General features: G+C 43.1%; 1 protein-coding gene across 1 annotated transcript in view; it reads right to left on the reverse strand.

Annotated features, from left to right (window-relative positions):
• The window catches only part of LOC112074326 (thrombospondin-type laminin G domain and EAR repeat-containing protein), a gene marked incomplete at its 5' end in the record, with an annotated part of 34,486 nt that overhangs the window by 2,693 nt on the left and 23,562 nt on the right, over positions 1-8,231 (reverse strand). The gene's annotated exons all lie outside the window — the stretch shown is intronic.

Here is an 8,231-nt window from a genome sequence, read left to right on the forward strand (position 1 = left end):
ACACTCCTCTTTCCCATTTCCCATGTGTCTTTGCTGAAGCAGTTCAGTGTCACTCTCAAGCTTTTCATTTTCAAGCTCTTTATATGAAGTTGTAAATTACAACAACAACAAACAAACAAACAGCGCACATTCCATCTCCTCTGTGGAGCCGTTCTATCTTTTTGTTAGCAAATATTGTTTATTAGGTCCAATATTGCGCCTTTAGAATCATTTATTTATCTATTAAGGTTATACATTAATTGGTTATATGGTCTTATGATTTAAAATTAGAAAAAGGTCAATAACGCCTCTAAGCCAGAAAATGTTAGAAATACTGGCGGGCCGCTCGATATGTAAATGGGTATTTTAGAGACAGGAAGTAGGCTTGCTGGTTATGGCAAATGTTTGAGATACTGGAAGGCATAAGTGTTTTGAACCACATAATGTCTACCTTTTTTTAGTTAAATAGAATATTGGAACTTTGTTTTACTGAACTTATTATTTTGAATTTTACGAATAGAAACATTTAGTTTTATTAATCAACTGGATTCTTTGCCTTTCAATGGGATTGGGATGTGCGCTCAAATCAAACTGGTTTCCTGACGGCTATTGAAAGCAGCTGCAATCCTATTATCCTGGTAACCATGTCCATGTTTTCATAAGATGGCGCCGTACTGTCGTCTTCAGAGCTTCGACCCAACTTTGCTATTTTGTGATTATCTATACTTTTTTGTTGAGCAAAATGTACCATTTCATTTGTTATGATTGTCAACCTTTGAACATCAGATCGGCATTACCAACTCAGTTCGGCTTCGACTTCGATCTCCGCCCTGGGCTCTAAATTTCCCTCCACTTTAACTCTTTTGGTATCCGAAGAAGAACGCCATTGAAAAGAGGCAAGAAAATCGGCATCCTGTTGAACTAAGACAAAGGGAAAACTGGCCACTGCTTCCCTCCATTTTATTGGGCAATGTACCGTCACACTTTTATCAACACGTCTCCTTCTCCATAGGGACAATCAAGTCCTAGATCTGTTACTCTACACAAGCAAGCCTATAAGGCCTTCCTCGTCCCCCCCGTTGGGCGATCAGATTATGTATCTATACTCATGCTTACTGTTACAAACAGAAGCTCAAACAGGAAGTATCCATGACGCGCTCCGTAAGAGAATATGTTTCGGGAGTCGCCGATAGCATCGACGAGCTAACCACTCCGTCACAAGCTTCATTAGGAATACAATGGTGATGTGTCCCCAGTAATGGTTCACTGCTTCCCCAATCAAAGCCCTGGATAACACAGAGGATGGAGTTTGCTAAAGGAGGACAGGACTAACCGCACACAGGGCTATTGCAGACAACCTGAGGCTACGGCTGGGACAGAAACAAGTGCAACAATCCTGCTGCGACCTCCCGTCAGAGTCTTTAAACAAACAAAAGGAAAATAAAGGAACAAGGTGTATTACGGCTCTGACGCCCGCTGCATGTGGCAGGGGCTACAGTCCATTACCAATTACAAAGGAAGACCCAGCTGGATCCGCCAATGATACCTCTTTACCAGACGAACTCAATGCATTTTATGCACTTTCAACAAAGCACAACTGAACCGTGCACGAGAACCCACGCCGTCCCAGAGGACTGGGGTGATCTTGCTCTCCAAGGCAGACGTGAAGTAGGTTTTAATCAACACTCTTCAAGGCCACCGGAGCCAGACGTATTCCAGGGCGCTTTCTCAGACCTCCGCTAAGCTGACCCTCAACACAGGCCCCACAGGGGGGTGCTTAGGGAGGAGTCAGAGAACTGTTGCTGTGTGGTTCCAGGACAACAACCTCTCCCTCAACGCAGTAACACCAAGGAGTGAAGGGGACTACAGGAAATGGGGGGGGGGGGTGGGGGGGGGTGTATCACCCCATCCACAGGGCGCAGTGAGTGTCACGACTTCAAGTTCTCAGGTGTCCCTCATCACTAAGGCCATAGCCTTCACACTCGTACCCGTATATGGATTGAAAATGTCGCGATTCGGGCACTAATAACGCCTAAATGGAACGCAGTGGCCGTACGTAACGTGCTATACGTGACATCAGAGCTCTGGCTCGTGTGCTTCACACTCTGTATGAGTTTTGGCTGACAGACGTTATAACGTGAGCTCGCGTGCGACAAAAGAACTTTCCCCATCTCCTCCCGCTAATTGGGCAACTTTAGCAAATGTTTGTTGACTGAGGAAGGCAATGCTGTAAATTACAGGACTCTTGAATTTTTAAAAGTTAAATGTGCACGATTTAAAATACCTGCTATATTACCATGAATATATTATCATATATGATATATTTCTGCTACCAGATCGCCCTTTCAGCCTCTGTTTACATGTGCTCCTACGACCATACTTTTTATGTATAACCACCTCAACCAATCCAGTACCCCTGACATTGAATAAGTACTGACCTGTATATACAACCACTCCAGTACCCCTGGACCATTGAATAAGGTACTGGTACTGACCTGTAATATACAACCACTCCAGAACCCCTGGACATTGAAATAGGTACTAACCTGTACATACTTGCGTTCTCGTGTTTCTTTAACTCACATCGTTGTTATGGGTTAATTCTTACTTCAACGTTTTATTCAATTTTTCATCTATATATCATCATCATCATCACTGATTGGGGTAGAGCTCTCAATGAATTTGCTGTACTGTTTTACACCTGTAGTATCCTGTAGTATAAACTTTTAACTTGTCCCCTCTTATAGTGCAAGTTGTTTACAAACAACGTCACACATTCCTTCCCTCATTTCCGCTCTCTCATGCTGCTACATCGTCTCTCTCGTCGTTTTTAAAAGCAGTTTTTATCTCCACAGCCTCTGGATCTCCGACACAATGGGGAGGAACGCCCTGAGTCTGTCCAGCAAGACATAGAAAAGCTGTAATTCATTCCCCTCCATTTTTGTCCACTACGTCACGTTTTCTAACAGGCTCAGATAGTGGAGCGTAGGAACAGTCAGGAATCAGTACTCTTCAGTCGGAAGACTTTAGACAGGGGAGAGGGTGGCACTAGAGTAGACCGAGAAAGGATCCTGCTGTGGTATTGAAATATTCCCAGTCCGTACAGCCGATGGTCGGGAGCCGGTGGATCGGGACAAAGCCCTCATATCCCTGCCACCTGGAGGGACAAGCACAGCAGGACATAGGTCAAACTATTTATGTTTTCACTTCATATTATTCAAGTCCTTGAGTCATTTACCACAGTTAACCCCTTACTGTAACGACTTTTAACACAACAAAATGCCGGTGTTAACATTGTTTAAAGTACCTCACCGTATATAACACTGTTTAAAGAGACTCACTGTATATAACACTGTTTAAAGATAGACCTCACCTGTATATAACACTGTTTAAGAGTAACCTCACCGGTATATAAACTGTTTAAAGAGTACCTCACCGGTATATAACACTGTTTAAAGAGTACCTCACCGTATATAACACGTTAAGATACCTCACCTGTATATAACACTGTTTAAAGAGTACCTCACCGTAATAACACTGTTTAAAGAGTACTCTCACCGGTATTATACACTGTTTAAAGAGTACCTCACCGGTATATAACACTGTTTAAAGAGTACCTCACCTGTATATAACACTGTTTAAGAGTACCTCACCGGTAATATAACACTGTTAAAGAGTACCTCACCGGTATATAACACTGTTTAAAAGATACCTCACCGTAAAAAACTGTTAAAAGAGTACCTCACCTGTATATAACACTGTTTAAAGAGTACCTCACCTGTATAATAAACTGTATTAAAGAGTACCTCACCGGTTAGTAACACTGTTTAAAGAATATTCACCTGTATATAACACTGTTTAAAGAATACCTCACCTGTATATAACACTGTTTAAAGAGTACCCACCTGTAATAACACTGTTTAAAGAGTACCTCACCGGATATAACACTGTTTAAGAGAGTACCTCACCTGTATATAACACTGTTTAAAGAGTACCTCACCTGTATATAACACTGTTTAAGAGAGTACCTCACCTGTATATTAACCTGTTTAAGAGTACCTCACCTGTTATTAACAGCTTGTTTAAAGAGTACCTCCCTGTAATATAACACTGTTTAAAGAGTCCCTCACCGTATATAACATGTTAAGAGAGTACCTCACCTGTATATAACACTGTTTAAGAGTTCCTCACCTGTATATAACACTGTTTAAAGAGTACCTCACCTGTATAAAACTGTTTAAGAGTACCTCACTGTAATATAACACTGTTTTAAAGAGTACCTCACCTGTATATAACACTGTTTAAAGTACCTCACCTGTATATAACACTGTTTAACAGAGTACCTCACCTTAATAACACTGTTTAAAGAGTACCTCACCGTGTATAACACTGTTTAAGAGTACCTCACCTGTAATAACACTGTTTAAAGAGTACCTCACCTGTATAAACACTGTTTAAAGAGTACCTCACCTGTATATAACTGTTTAAAGAGTACCTCACCTGTATATAACACTGTTTAAAGAGTACCTCACCTGTATATAAACGTTTAAAGAGTAACTCACTGTATAACAGTTAAAGAATACGAGATCCATCGTGAGAATTGGCCACAACAAGGAACTTCTCTCACCCACCGAGAAGAATTCCCAGTCCACCGCACTGCAAAGATCAAAACACATTGGATGTTTAGGCACCAGGTGTGTACCAGTGTGTGCTAGGTGTGTACCAGTTTGTACAGGAGTTTATCAGGTGTGTACCAGGTGTGTACCAGTTTGACCAGGAGTTCATCAGGTGTGTACCAGATGTGTACCAGGTTTGTACCAGGAGTTCATCAGGTGTGTACCAGGTGTGTACCAGGTTGTACCAGAGTGACCTGGTGTGTACCAGGTTTATTGTTCATGTGTTGACGCATCGCTCCAAAGGGATAAAGTTGTTTAAATTGAATGGAGGCGGACAAAGAGGTAAAGAACACGTTATAAAGGATAGGGTTTTCACACGGCTGAATGCCCTCTGATGTGGTCAGTGGACTAACCTGTTTGTGACGATGTCCTGGAACTTAATGAAGGTCTGTGTGATCAATTCAGTTCATAGATGGTTGAGTTGATGTTGTAGTGACTAGGGCCTCTCTCGTTCAGTTTCTGGCCGTTAGCCACCGCCAGAAGTACCGATCCCTATCTGGAAATCTCCCAGTCCGTCGCTCCCACCGTCTGCAGGGTCAGAGGTTAGGGGTCAAGGAGAAGTGTCAAGGTCAGTAAGACAGGAACAGAGAGGTTTCAAAACATACTGACCCCTCTTTTACAAGAATTACACCCAGTAGGATTATCTACGATCTGAACAAAAATATAAACGCAACATGTAAAGTGTTGGTCCCATGTTCTAAAGCTGAAATAAAAGATCCCAGAAATGTTCCATTCGCACAAAAAGCTTATTTCTCTCAAATGATGTGCACAAATGTGTTTACATCCCTGTTAGTGAGCATTTTGCCAAGATAATCCATCCACCTGACAGGTGTGGCATATCAAGAAGATGATTAAACAGCATGATCATTACACAGGTGCACCTTGTGCTGGGGACAATAAAAGGCCACTTTAAAAATGTGCAACACAATGCCACAGGTGTGTAAAGATGAGGGAGCGAGCAACCATAGACCATGTGTAGGGCGTTGTGTGGGCCAGTAGCTTGCTGATGTCAACGCTGTGAACAGAGTGCCCCATGGTGGGGTTATGATATGGGAAGGCATAAGCTACGGACAACGAACACAATTGCATTCTATCGATGGCAATTTAAATGCACTGAGATGCCGTAATGAGATCCTGAGGCCCATTGTTGTGCCATTCATCCACCGCCATCACCTCATGTTTCAGCATGATAATGTACGGCCCCCATGTCACAAGGATCTGTACACAATTGCTGGAAGCTGAAAATGTCCCAGTTCTTCCATGGCCTGCATACTCACCAAACATGTCACCCATTGAGCATGTTTGGGATGCTCTGGATCGACGTGTACGACAGCGTGTTCCAGTTCAATATCCAGCAACTTCACACAGCCATTGAAGAGGAGTGGGACAACATTTCATCGGCCACAATCAACAGCTTGATCAATCAACAGCCTGATCAATCAACAGCCTGATCAACTCTATGTCAAGGAGATGTGTCGCCCTGCATGAGGCAAATGGTGGTCACACCAGATACTGGCTGGCTTTCTGTGAATGTCACGTTTACTCCCGCTCCTCCCCTCCGGCGTTGCCGGGATACTAACCACCGGTCTTGGGATCCATCATTAAGCACACCTGGCATCAAACATTACGTCATCATTACGCACACCTGTCATCAATCATTACGTCATCATTACGCACACCTGGCATCAAACATTACGTCATCATTACGCACACCTGTCATCAATCATTACGTCATCATTACGCACACCTGTCATCAAACATTACGTCATCATTACGCACACCTGGCATCAAACATTACGTCATCATTACGCACACCTGGCATCAATCATTACGTCATCATTACGCTCACCTGGCATCAATCATTACGTCATCATTACGCACACCTGGCATCAATCATTACGTCATCATTACGCACACCTGGCATCAAACATTACGTCATCATTACGCACACCTGGCATCAATCATTACGTCATCATCAGACACACCTGGACGCCATTACCTCCCCTATACCTGGCTCTCTGTTAGGTTGTTTCCCCAGTCAGTAGTGTTTTTGTGTTTCATGTCTATACGCTACTGGTGTTTGTTATATTGTTCGATGTTCCGTTTATTACTAAACTCACCACCTGCACTTGTTTTCTGACTCCCAGCGTGTACGTGACAGAGAAGGAGATGTGTCGCGCCGCTTGAGACAAATAATTTTCACACCAGATACAGACTGGTTTTCTGATCCACACCCCTACCTTTAAAAAAAAAAAGTTATTTGTGACCAACAGATGCATATCTGTATTCCCAGTCATGTGAAATCCATAGATTAGGGCCTAATGAATTCATTTCAAATTACTATTTTCCTTATATGAACTGTAACTCAGTAAAATCTTGTTGCATGTTTCGTTTATATTTTTGTTCAGTACAGTTCTGGGTTAACTTTCTCTCAGATTAGCTCAGATTCAGACAACGAGGGAGATCGGGACATATACTGGAGAAGAAACAGCCTGATTAATGATTGGTGGTTTCATCATGTGGTGTTATGTACAGGATATACAGTCAGACTGTCAGGAGAACTAGAGCAACAGGCTGATGTCATAAAGCTGTGGAGTCTGTCTGCCAGGAGAACTAGAGCAACAGTCTGATGTCATAAAGCTGTGGAGTCTGTCTGCCAGGAGAACTAGAGCAACAGTCTGATGTCATAAAGCTGTGGAGCCTGTCTGTCTGCCAGGAGAACTAGAGCAACAGGCTGATGTCATAAAGCTGTGGAGTCTGTCTGCCAGGAGAACTAGAGCAACAGATAGAGGAGAGAATTCATGGGAAGATTATGTGTGTATGTACAGGAAAAGATGGAAAACGTACAGTACCTAGCGAGAGCAGGAGCACCTAAGAGACGAAATCAGCAGTCGTGCAATAACAGACAGAGAGAAGTATTGTATTGCACATGGAGAAATAACAACAAGCTCTAGATGTACAGACAGAAGCTAGCTGAGGAGGAGATCTGGTCTGCAGGAGCAATCTAAGCTAAGCACCGTCTGCAGTGTCATAGTCCACGCTGTGAGCTCAGTCTGTAGCCAGAAAATAGCAACAGCAACAGGAATCTGCTCCTTACTCGCACTAGATGTCATAGAACGCTGAGGAGGTCTGATGCTCCAGGGCAGAAAGTATACTGGCAGGGCAATTCAGGCATGAGTGTCATAATTGCAAGCTTGTGGATTAGTACTGTCTGCCTCAGGAGAAACTAAGAGAGCTGAATCAGTCTGATATATGTCGAAATATCCATTTGAAAGCTGTGAGTCTGTCCTGCTCAGGAGATCATAGAGCGAACACCTCTTATGAGGGCTGATTGCATTAACTAATGCAGTCAGTCCCTGAAGAGACAGGAGAATTGGACATAGAGAGAGCAGACAAGAGTCACTGAATCCGTTCAAGAAACGCTGTAGCGAGTCTGACTTTGCAGGTACACGAAAAGATTGGGCAGGCCAGATAGAAAGGCGGTGATTAGGAGGCCATGATTTGTAAGGTGCATAAAGACACGATGACTGGATGGTGTGAGACCAGGGCCCGTAGGGGAACGTAAGTGATTAAAAT

Source organism: Salvelinus sp. IW2-2015, unplaced genomic scaffold (assembly GCF_002910315.2).
Source record: "Salvelinus sp. IW2-2015 unplaced genomic scaffold, ASM291031v2 Un_scaffold2582, whole genome shotgun sequence".
NCBI lineage: Eukaryota > Metazoa > Chordata > Actinopteri > Salmoniformes > Salmonidae > Salvelinus > Salvelinus sp. IW2-2015.